The 12,609-nt window shown below is 45.7% G+C and overlaps 1 protein-coding gene and 1 pseudogene across 4 annotated transcripts in view; one reads left to right on the forward strand and one right to left on the reverse strand.

Moving 5' to 3' along the window:
* PI4KA (phosphatidylinositol 4-kinase alpha) overlaps nt 1–12,609 on the reverse strand; it is a gene marked incomplete at its 5' end in the record, with an annotated part of 95,569 nt that overhangs the window by 79,426 nt on the left and 3,534 nt on the right. The gene's annotated exons all lie outside the window — the stretch shown is intronic.
* On the forward strand, nt 4,368–5,997 carry LOC307062248 (WW domain binding protein 1-like; annotated as a pseudogene). The gene has a single exon. The product of its transcript is annotated as a WW domain binding protein 1-like (transcript).

The raw sequence follows: 12,609 nt of genomic DNA on the forward strand, positions 1-12,609 counted from the left end.
GAGGTGGAGCTGAGGCGGTGATGCTAGTGCTGGGGAGCGGCTGCAAATACAGATTATCATTAGCAGAGAGGTTTCACTGCACAGAGACCATAATAAATTAATTGCTCACAGATTCATATCAAGACCCTATCAGTGAGTGGCAAGTGAAAACAAGCTCAGGGCTCCCACTGATTCTGCATTATGGTGAGTTGTATAATTATTTCACTATATATTACAATGTAATAATAACAGAAATAAAATGCACAATAAACATAATGCACTTGAATCATCTGGAAACCATACCTTTCCCCCACACCAGTCTGTGGAAAAATTGTCTTCCAAGAAACTGGTTCCTGATGCCAAAAAGCTGGGGACCGCTGATCTAAAGAATCCACTAAAAAAAAATTAGACCTAATAAATAAGTTCAGCAAAGTTGCAGGATACAAGATCAATATAGAAGAATCAACTGTAATCAGACTTTCAGTTTTACAAGATGAAAAGAGTTCTAGAGATGGATGGTGGTGATTGTAGTAAAACATTACGAATGTATTTATTTTAAAATAAATTTATTTATTTATTTATGGCTGCGTTGGGTCTTTGTTGCTGTGCGGGGGCTTCCTCTAGTTGCGGCGAGCAGGGGCTACTCTTCGTTGTGATGCGCGGGCTTCTCACTGCAGTGGCTTCTCTTATTGCGAGCATGGGCTCTAGGCATGCGGGCTTCAGTAGTTGTGGCACAGGGGCTTAGTTGCTCCATGGCATGTGGGATCTTCCCGGAGCAGGGATTGAACCTGTGTCCCCTGCACTGGCAAGTGGATTCTTAACCACTGCGCCACCAGGGAAGTCCCTATGAATGTATTTAATATCACTGATCTGTACACTTAAAAGTGATTAAGATGGCAAATTTTAAATTATGTATATTTTACCACAATAAAGGAAAAAGGGAAAAATCAACTGCATTTCTATACAGTACCAATGAACAGACTGAAGATAATATTAAGAAATTATTCCATGGTGACTTTTACGTCGTGAATTAATTCCATTTACAATACATCAAAAGAACAAAATACTTAGGCATAAATTTAACAAAGGCTTGAAGTACAAAACTTACATTCTAGAAACTACAAAACCTCACTGAAAGTAAAGACCTAAATAAATGGAAAGATATCCCATGATCATGGATGATAAGAATTAATATTAAGATGGCAATTATACTCTAAATTGACCTACAGATTCAACACAATCCCTATTATAACCCCAGGTGACTTCTTTGCAGAAATTGATAAGCTGATCCTAAAATTCACAGGGAAATTCAAGAGACCCACAACAAACAAGGCTATCATGAAAAGGAAGAGCAAAGTTTGGGGACTCACTCGTCCCAATTTCAAAACTTACTACAAAGTGACAGTAATCAAGACAGTGTGCTAGGGTAAGAACAGATATATAGACCAATGCTAAAATAAAAACAGCTGCCACCCTAGAATTCTATAGTCAGCAGAAATGAAGCTGAAAAAAAAACTTTTTCAAATAGGACAAAGCTGAGAGAATTAATCACACTAGCAGACCTGTACTATAAGAAATGTTAAAACCAATAAAGTAAGGGGAACTTCCTGGTGGTCCAGTAGTTAAGACTTCACGCTTCCACTGCAGGGGGTGCGGCTTCAATCTCTGGCCGGGTAAGTAAGATCCCACATGCCTCATGGTGTGTCCCCCCCCCCAAAAAAATCCATAAAGTGTAAACATCGATCTACATAAAGAAATGAAGAGAACTGAAAATACTGTATATATGAATATGCATATTTTTCATATTTTATGGTGATTTAAAGAAATTATAATAATGTATTGTGGAGTTTATAACATAGAAGTAAAAATCTATGACAGCAATCACAAAAAAATGGGGTCAGATCGAATTACAATTATAAGGTTATTACACTATAAGTGAAGTGGTATAATGTTATTTGAAGGTAGACTATGATAAATTAAAGAGATGCATATTTCAATCCTAGAACAACCACTTAAAAAGAGAGACCTGTAGTTAATAAGCCAAAAGTGGAGATAGGGCTTCCCTGGTGGTGCAGTGGATGAGAGTCCGCCTGCCGATGCAGGGGACACGGGTTCGTGCCCTGGTCCAGGAAGATCCCACATGCCACGGAGTGGCTAGGCCCGTGAGCCATGGCCACTGAGCCTGCGCACCTGGAGCCTGTGCTCCGCAACGGGAGAGGCCACAACAGTGAGAGGCCCACGTACAGCAAAAAAAAAAAAAAAAAAAAAAAGTGGAGATAAAATGGAATACCAAAAAATGCTGAATTAATCCAAAGGAAGGCAAGAAAAGAAAAAGAGAACAAAAACCAGATGAGACAGATAGAAAACAAATATCAAGATGGTAGATTTAAATCCAACCATATTAATAATTACATTAAATGTAAATGGTCTAAGAACTCCAACTACAAGGAAGAGATTTTCAGACTGGAAAAGCATGCTACATGCTGTCAACAGGAAAATCACTTTAAATGTAAAGGCAGAAGCTAAAAGTAAAAGGATGGAAAAAGATATACTATGCAAACACCACTAACAAGAAAGCTGGAGTGGCTATATTAATAACAAAGTAGATTTCAGAACAAGGAATATTACTATTCATGATTATAAAGAAGTCAATTGATGACAAGGATATAACAATCATAAATGTGTATGAGCCCAAGAATCAAGTTTCAAAATACATGAAGCAAAAACTAACAAAACTCAAAGGAGAAATCGACAGATCCACAATTATGGTTGGAGACCTCAACAATCCTCTCTCAGTAATTGATAGAACAAACAGAAAATCAGTAAAGATACTAAAGACTTAAAAAACCTACTTGACCTTATGGATATTTACAGGAGACTCCACCCAACAAAAGAAGAATACACATTCTTTTCTTGTACAATTGGAAAATTCACGAAGATATATCTTACCTATGCTGATTCTTAAAGCAAGTCAATGAATTTAAAAGAACTGAAATCAAACAAAGTATGTTTTCTGACTGCAACAGAATTAACTTAGAAATCAATATCAGAAAAACATCTATAAAACTCCCCAGTGTTTTGGAAATTAAACAACATACTTCTAAATACCTCTGAGTCAAAGAAGAAATCCTATGGGAAATCAGAAAATATTTTGAACATAATGAAAAAGAAAACACAACATATTAAAATTTGTGGAACGTTGTTAAAGCAGCACTTAGAGGGAAATTTACATCTTTAAAGGCTTATATTAACAACAGAAAAGAAAAAAGGTCCAATATCCTATGATCCCATAGTTATATAATTATAAGTCCCCCCAAAAGATCTAACAGACAATTTTCCTAAGTGAGAAAAGACATCTAAAAAAACAATATTTAGGGCTTCCCTGGTGGCGCAGTGGTTGAGAGTCCGCCTGCCGATGCAGGGGACACGGGTTCGTGCCCCGGTCTGGGAGGATCCCACATGCCGCGGAGCGGTTGGGCCCGTGGGCCATGGCCGTTGAGCCTGCGCGTCCGGAGCCTGTGCTCCGCAATGGGAGAGGCCACAACAGTGAGAGGCCCACGTACAGCAAAAAAAAAAAAAAAAAAAACAATATTTAGGGCTTCCCTGGTGGCGCAGTGGTTGAGAGTCCGCCTACCAATGCAGGGGACACGGGTTCGTGCCCCAGTCTGGGAAGATCCCACGTGCCGCGGAGCAGCTAGGCCCATGAGCCATGGCCACTGAGCCTGCGCATCCGGAGCCCGTGCTCCACAACGGGAGAGGACACAACAGTGAGAGGCCCGCGTACCGCAAAAAACAAACAAACAAAAAAAAACAATATTTAATATTCATACTAAATGTAATTTTCACAAATCTATTTAAACTGGTCTCAAATATTCCCATCTACAAGCTAATCGTGACATTTTATTTTACTTATTACTAGTATTTTAAATTCTTCACCAATCCCCTAAAGGCTATTAAACTGTTAAACTGCTCTTAAGATAAAAGTCAACCATCATTTCCACTACCTGTCCTGGGTCCTCATGTCCTGCCCACCCCCACCCCCAAGCTATAACCACTATAGCCTACTCTAACGTCATCAAATGAGTCAAAAATGTCCCTACCTCTCGGCCTTTGCACAAGCTGTATCCTCTGCTAGGAGAATTCCTTTGTACACACTTCATCAGCTACCTCCTTCAGCTCTGTTTAAAATCTTCCTTGAGGGACTTCCCTGGTGGTCCAGTGGTAAAGAATCCGCCTTCCAGTGCAGGGGACGCGCGTTCAATCCCTGGTTGGCGAACTAAGATCCCACATGCCGAGGGGTAACTAAGCCTGAGTGCCTCAGCTAGAGAAAACCTGCACACCACAACTAGAGATAGAGAAGTCAGTGTGCCGCAATGAAGAGCCCATGTGCCACAACTAGGACCGGATGCAGCCAAAAATAAACAAATAAAATAAGTAAATATTTTTTAAAAATAAAAAAATAAAGTCTTCCCTGGTCCCCCTATAAATTGGGAGCCCATTTTATCTCTCCTCATACCACTTACCTTTTCTTTAAATTGAGATAAAATTCACCAACATCATTTACTTTTTTTTTTTTTTTTTTTTTTTTTTTGCGTATGCAGGCCTCTCACTGCTGTGGCCTCTCCAGCTGCGGAGCACAGGCTCCGGACGCGCAGGCTCAGCGGCCATGGCTCACGGGCCCAGCCGCTCTGCGGCATGTGGGATCCTCCCGGACCGGGGCACAAACCCGCGTCCCCTGCATGGGCAGGCGGACTCCCAACCACTGCGCCACCAGGGAAGCCCCCATCATTTACTTTTTTAATTAAAGTATAATTGATTTACAATGTTTCAGGTGTACACTGTAAATCAATTATACCATTTAGAGGGAAGAGAAGGAGAGGGAGGAGGAGGGAGGTGGCAGCATGGTGCTGGAGGAGGAGCGGGAGGGGGATGGAGAGGAGAAGGCTCCTGGGTGGCATGGCGCACCTGCTCCTCCAGGCGCTGCCCAGCCCCCTGTCAGCCAGGGCTGAACCCCTGCAGGATAAGGAAACCTGTGTGGGTACTAACAGTCAAAGCTAGCTACACCTGTGACACAGGACACTGCTGTGAACAGTCTCAGTGCTGCAACTACTACTATGAACTCTGGTGGTTCTGGCTCGTGTGGACCATCATTCATCCTGAGCTGCTGCTGCGTGTGTCACCACCGCCGAGCCAAGCACCGCCTTCAGGCCCAACAGCAGCAACCTGAAATCAACCTGAAAGCCTACCGGAAGCCCACAATTACTCAGCACTGCCATTTTATTTCAGGTTTTTGCCAAACTATTTACTACCTCCTTATGAGGAAGTGGTGAACCGACTTCCAACTCTTCCCCCACCATAGTGCCTTCCAGCTCCAGCAGCAGCAGCTGCCTGCACAGTGTGGCCCTACAGGCGGCAGCCCCCCAGGCGCCAATCCCACCAGGGGCTCCCAGGAGGCTCAGAGCAGCCCCTTGTCAGGCCCAGCAGAAGCAGCATGCGACCCCCGAGCATTGCTGACCCTGAGCCCTCCAACATGCCAGCAGACCCAGCAGCCACCAAAGCCCCTGGGATGGAGTCCAGCGGCTCTGTGGCCGGCCTGGGGGAGGTGGACCCTGGGACCTTCCTGGACAAGGATTCTGAATGTAAGGAGGAGCTGCTGAAAGAATATAGCTCCGAGCAGGGCAGCACCCTCCCTGACAGCAAAGACAAGACACCCAGCAGACATCACGGCTTCACAGGTGACTCGGGCATCGAAGTGTGTGTGTGCAACTGGGGCCACCACGATGACGACCTCAAAGAGTTCAACGTGCTCATCGACGATGCTCTGGACAGGCCCCTGGACTTCTGCGACAGCTGCCACGTGCCGCCCCCTGGCAACGAGGAGGAAGGGCTCTGCCAGCCCTCTGAGGAGCAGGCCCAGCCGGGCACCCCCACCTGCCGCGGCTGCCTGCCTGCCTGCTGCTGAACACCATCAACGAGCAGGACTCCCCAAACTCCCAGAGCAGCAGCTCCCCCAGCTAGAGCAGGCCCTGCCTATACCCGAGAACTTGGTGACGCAACCAGGGTAGGGGAGAACCATGAGAGAAGCATTAAGTGACTGTGTTCCTTTTTTTTTTTTTCCCCTCTGCTCCTGCATTTTCCTGCATCTCCAGGTACAGTTTGGGGTGTGGGTGCCTTGCCCCCCATAGAAACACAGTGTCGTGGAGGGCCAAGAAGTTGTCCTGTGACTCATTCCTCATACCCCACCCTGTCCCCCTTTACATCATGTCTCACTACCTGCTTGGGTCAGAGAGATGTGTGTTTCAGAAGCCCCCAAGGAGGGGATGAGACTGTGTCCTGAGGTGACTCTTGGTGATGGAGTGGATTCATGTTCTGGTGTGAGTTTACGAGAACCTTGCCGCATCTCAGTCCAAGAGAGGGAGCAGGTCTCAGCCCTGGGTGAAGCCCCCAGAGGTCCGGGGATTGTCGCCCCTTGCTGCCAGTGTCTCTGGAGCCGGAACTGGGCTCCTCCTGTGGGAGGATAAGAGCTGACTGGCGGCTGCATGGTGGGTTGGTAAAGGGCTTGTGCTCTCAAATTCCAGGTGACGAGATCAAGGTGGCACGATGCATCCTGGAGGGGTCCCTTCCCAGCAGGTTCTGGCTGGCCGCGGACTGATTCAAGTGTGGAATATTACACCTGCCTTCTCTTTGGTTTTTCTCTTTAAAAAAAAAAACAAAAACAAAAGCGAGCTGAAAATAAGAACTTGACCAATGGGCAGGCAAGAATTCTGTTTTGGAAAAGGAAAATTTGTGGCTTTTTCCCAACTTGGCCTTCAAAAAGTCCTGGCTACAGTTGAGCCAGAAGGAGATGTTTTGTGTGCAGGCTTGGGTGGGGGCTATCTCTGGAACTTCTGTGGGTGAGCAGGAGGCCCTGCGCTGTGGCAGCAGATAGAGGTGCAGCTTTCCGCATCTCTGCCCTTTGATCTGTGCCCACAGGTGATCAGTACCCTCCCCCACCCCAAGCACACATCTGCTGGCCTTCCCGTCTCACTGTTCTCTACGAACAAATGAGGGGGCTGTGGGTCCTGAGAAAGGGCAGTCCCGCAGCCTGACTCACACAGTATTTTCTCTTGATTCTGAATAAGTTGTTTTGTTTAGTTGTTTGTTTTTTCAAACTGACCATTTGGAAAAAATGCCTTGGTTACCTGTGGTTTTCTTGCCCTTTCCCTGCTCCGCCCCGCCTTGAATGGGGTAACTAATTTTTGTAGCCTATGTCAAGTGTCTAAGTGGCCCAGGTAGGAGGGTGAAGGCAGCCATCCCGAAGGACCACAGGATCCTTATCACTGTAGTTTGGCTTCAAAAACCAGTTGAGCTCTCACAGGAATAATCTGAATGGAAAAAGCAAACTGCTGAAACTAACATTCCCTATCCAGCTCTGTTCATATGAAGAGTTTGGTTCTTCCCCCACTCTTGAACGATGACATTCAGAGTAGACATTGATGTTATGGTGAGAAAGGAAATTATATATATGAACACACATGTATATATGTGTATGTGTATATATATATATATGTATATATATATACACACACACACACATGCACACAAAACAGACAAATCCAAGGCTGTGAGGTGAACGAGTGTCTGAGTTTGGAGTCCACAAAACCAAAATCCATGTTGAACAAAGTGCAGTCCATATACAGTGACTTTCTGGATAACCTGTGTGTGTCTGTCCATTGTTTGTGAGCCCCCAGCCCTGCTTTCCTGTGACTACACTTTGAACAGCAGCGACTCTGCTCACATTACCCACACGTTTGAAGCAGGCGCAGCCCTCTCAAGGTAATTTATTTTACGCATTTACTGTTTACTGAGCAAATGTCTGTGCACTTGGGTGTACTCAGCAGTGCTGTCGGCGGCAGTCCCCGCATTTGCCAGAGATGCTGTGCTCCAAGTAGAGGTTTTACTCTACCCATCACTGCAATTTGCACATTGCTCCACGGACACTCAGAGGCCTGTGTTCTGCTCCCTGTAAACGGAAACGTGCTCTGAGCCTGTCTGCCTCCCTCAGCTGCTCCTGGCCCTCAGCGTCAGCCCCTGGGGGTGTCCACAACCGCTCGGGACAGAAGGTCAAGGTGGAACCTCAGACAGAAGCTGGACTAGATCTTCAGTGTCAAGCTCGGACTGGCTGTGGCCCAGACGTCAGCCCTGCCCAGAACTGCCAGGAGGGTTTGGTGGCCACCACAGTGCTGTAGGGCTTACCTCCGTCTACTGAGGTCCAGCACATAGCTAGTGTGTGGCGAGAGTGGGCAGGAGTGTGCCAGCGGCCCTCAGATGCTTCTCCTGCCACCTTTTTTTGTTTTTTTTGTTTTTATCCCAAACAACTCACTGAAGTGTCTCAAAATCAAGTTTTACCAAAATGAATCCTGCTTGAGTTAACTGGTCGAAGGGATGGATTCTGGCCCTCTCAGTATTCCTTCTCCAGTCAGAGTGGGGAACTGGTCCATGTGTTTAAGGCTGGGTTCACTGCAGCATCCAACCCGAAAGGCACGAGAAGAAGAAAACACAGTGGGTGGAGCTGGGCTCGAGTCCAGCATCACAGTCTGGCCCCTGCTACATGAGGCTGCCCTGCATGATGAAAGATGGAAGTAGGAAGCTGAAGGACTTGTGAGGGAGCCAGGGAGATTTAAGGAAGTCTGATGTTCCAGGTGAACGAGAAGAAAGGGGTTGGTCGAGGGTTTGGTGCTACATTCGGAAGATTTGCAAATACACATTCCCGTGTGAGGCACATCACCCTTTATCAGTTATTGTGAATATGTATATTTTAAGCAATAAGATTCAGCTGGTCAGACTTTTCTGGGCAGCCTTGGTGACGTATTTCCTGTCCTGTGACTGTTCTGAAGACAGAGTGGCTCTAACCACTGTGAGAAGCCCAAATAAAGTCGATCCCCGAAAAAAAAAAATTATACCGTTTACTTTTGCTTCATGGCACTTGTTACCATTTTAAATCATATGTACTTGTAGTTCTTTGTTTAAGGCTGTTTGTCTCTCTCCATGGTAAACGCCATGACAACAAGATCATGTCTATTTATTTGTCCCTCCAAGGCGCCCGTCCAGGGCCCATCACAGTGCCTGGCAATCAGCAGGCACTCAAAGACTTAGTGCATGAATGAATGGGTGGATGAGGTCACCATCTTTTGCTTTCATAATGGTGTACCCTTGGCTGTCCTGAATCCCGGCTTCCAGACCAGCTCTAAATGGAAACATTCAGAAGAGAATGGCTTCCACAGCAAAGATAGAGCCTCTCAGACTCAATGAATAAATGCAAGGGGGACCTGAGGGGTTTTGCCTCAAACCTGTATTTACGCATCAGGTTTTCACACAAATGAAAGTAGGGCTCTGGCTGGCTTGGCAATGTTCACAAAAGGCCAAGCTTTTTTCATGAGAGAAGCAATACAAAAATATATAAATAAGAAACCAGGAAAATAAGTACACAGAAACATTTCAGCAACTAAAATCCATGATGGGAACAGCTGCTGGTGGAAGGGACTCGAGGCAACCACATTTTCACTGGATGCAAACTGCAAACACTGACAGCAAAAAAGAGAATCCACAGTGAGGAGTCAGAAATAGAACATCTTTGCCCTCTGGGGGAGCAGACGGCTAGTGACACATCACTCCTGATTCTCCCTAGGGCATTGACACAAACAACGCAGCCATAATCAGCTTCCTAACGCACACCAGCCTCAGGCCCTGAAACATCCACGGGCTCTTCCTTGTCTCACCAATTAGATGCAGACTCTGAGTCTAGGAACATAAACAAGGTCATCTGCTTTCTTCTCCAGCCTCATCTCCACTCTTCTCTTTAAACACATACTGTTCCGCTAAACACTATCACCTGCTGTTTCTCATTCTCCTCTGTGCTGTGCCTTCTGTTCTCTCCATCTAAAATGACCCTCCCTCGCCAATGTGCTTAGTACTTGCAAATGCCCATCCTCATGGCTTCCAAGCCATCCCTATGTAAAATCTCAACTGAGGGTAACCTCCCAATACTTTTGCTTTCTCGGAGCACTTTTCACTTTTTTACCTTCTATTACATTCTTCACAAACCTATTAAGAGCCATGGAGAAAAGGTTTGGGGCCCAAATTAGAAATTATCTGCACCTCCCACTCCCACACCAGCAAAGTACAAAACAGCTAAATATCCTCCCAGAGTATTTTTATTGAAAAGCTACACAGTTCACCACCAGCTCCTTTCTGGACAGACACTGGCCAGCCCTGCACCTAATACTGCTGCTACTAATTTGTAAGTTAGTTGAGGGTCAGGATTGTGTGCACACCTAGCAGACCCAGAGTGGGTACAGCCAGGAGTCAGTGCTCAAGCAGCAGGACTGCAAGCATGAAGAGAACACAGAACATTCAAGTTTCCACATAACGGAAAACAAAAACATGGCAACATCACACGATCCTAGCAATTCTGCCTTGGGAGCTGTTTGTTTGCTTAATTCACAATATAAATAGCCAACCATGGTCAATATCATTATCTTGGGCTCAAAAGAATAAGGTACCCTTTTAGGCTGACTGAGTTGGCAGGAAAAAATACAGGAAAATCCAACCTTGTGAAGCTATAGATAAACATGCACAAGGTGTCTTGCTAATGCTATCACAACTAAGTACAATCCTTTGGAAACAGGTGGGCAGTAAACATCAAGACCCATCAGTGATTTAACACAAGGATGTAATTCAGAAGAAGACAACATGCTAGGTGTACAAACATGCTGTTTTACATGGAAAAACTAGAAAGTCTAAACAGAGAAATGCTTAAGTATGGTCTGTCAACGCAAAAAATGACATGCCACCATCAAAATAATAAATATGGGCTACTTTTGCAAAAAGCAATAAAGTGAACATAGCTATATATGGTTAAAAACTAAAACAGAGCTTTAAGAAATGACAGTGCTGATGGGTTAATGTCATGGGCTGAATCGTGTCCTCCATCAAATTCATATATTGAAGTCCTAATGCCTAGGTACCTCAGAATGTGACTGTATTTGGACATAAGGTCATGAAAGAGGTAATTAAGTTAAAATCAGGTGATGAGGGAGGGCCAGTCCTACCAATCTGACTGGTGTCCTTCTAAGAAGAGGAGATTAGAACACAGACAGACACAGAGGGAGACCATGTGAAGACACGGGGAGAAGACGGCCATCAGAGGCGGCAAAGAGAGGCTTGTACAGAAACCTGCCCTGCTGACACCTTCATCATGGCCTTCCAGCCTCAGAATTGTGAGAAACTTCATTTCTGTTGTTTAAGCCACGGTGGCCCTTTGTTATGGCAGCCCCAGAAAACTAATACAGTTAATGTGGCTTGATTACAGGTAAAATATTTTTCTTCTTCCAATTTCTTCCTAAAATATTTTAGAGTTGATTTAATAACACTGGTTCTAGCAACATGAATATCCTCTGCTGAAGCTTATTCTCTCTCCTCTCCATGTTTTTGTTTTGTTTTTTTAACATGGCCTCACAAAGGAATGGGAGCAGGATGGGAAATTTTCAGCTTCGTGATGCTGAAAAAATGCCAATACCAGGATTTTCACTCCACAGCAGACCACTCTAAAGGACTGGATAAACATGAACTCCAGAAAGCCCACTGCCCTAAGCACCTGGCCACATATTCCTCCAGTTACTTATAAGAGTTACCCAGCGCATCTCCTGAAGCACACCTGTCCACCAGGGAGGGTCCAGCCCATCCCTAACGCCACAGTGCCCTTTAAACATCAGGTCAATAGTTAGCTAAACACCTCAAGATTCTGGCACCCTAACTGAAGAAGAGAGAGAGTATTTTCAGAAATGGGGAAGGAGTCTGATCAAAGCCTCTTGAGGGTGGGAAGGGGAGCAGGAGGGCATGGAATGCTGCCTGCTTTGCAGCTCTGCCTAGAACTCTCCACGTCCTGGGCTCAGGGTCCATTAGTACGGCACAGGCCAGGTGAGAAGAGGCAGGAACAGGTACCCTGACTTCCAGGGTACAGAGGAGTATGACCAGGCAGAGCCAGGAGGAGGCTCAGCAGGGGCGGCTCAGCAACATTCTCAAGACAGGCAAGATCCAGGAAAGCAGAGCAAAAGATGGGCAGGCAGATGGAAATCAGAGATGGATTCAGTGTAGGCAGGACTCTCTCTCTTCTCAATTTTTCTCCTCTCCTCTTTCCCCCAAAGGGAGAGGGCTGAGGCCTGAGTGGGCCTCACGGAGGGTGTCCTCAGAGGTGGGCTGCAATCCCAGGGGTGGGCTGGGACTCCAGTCTTAGAGGCAGCCTAACAGGAAAAGGTCAAAGCTCAGATAAGGATCCTAGAATTGATGCCCAGGGCCCTTGGGTCTGGCTACCTGAACACGGCAGGAGTGTGGTCACCAGACCTGGAGCACAAGAGCACATGGGGGACTTGCAACAAAACTGACTTGTTGCTGGCCACCTGAGCAACCAAATTAGGAGTTTCTTATTTACCTGGCCTAATGTATACCAATTAACAATAGGTGCTCAATAAATGTTTTCTGGATGAAAGAGAAAAATTAAGGAATTAAGGACAAGTAAAATGCACTCAGTAGTGATAGGCTTGGCTTCACGGCCTGGGGTTAGGGTGGGTCAATGGAGTAAGTCAACCCCAC

The sequence above is a fragment of the Hyperoodon ampullatus genome (genome assembly GCF_949752795.1).
Source record: "Hyperoodon ampullatus genome assembly, chromosome: 13".
NCBI classification, from domain to species: domain Eukaryota; kingdom Metazoa; phylum Chordata; class Mammalia; order Artiodactyla; family Ziphiidae; genus Hyperoodon; species Hyperoodon ampullatus.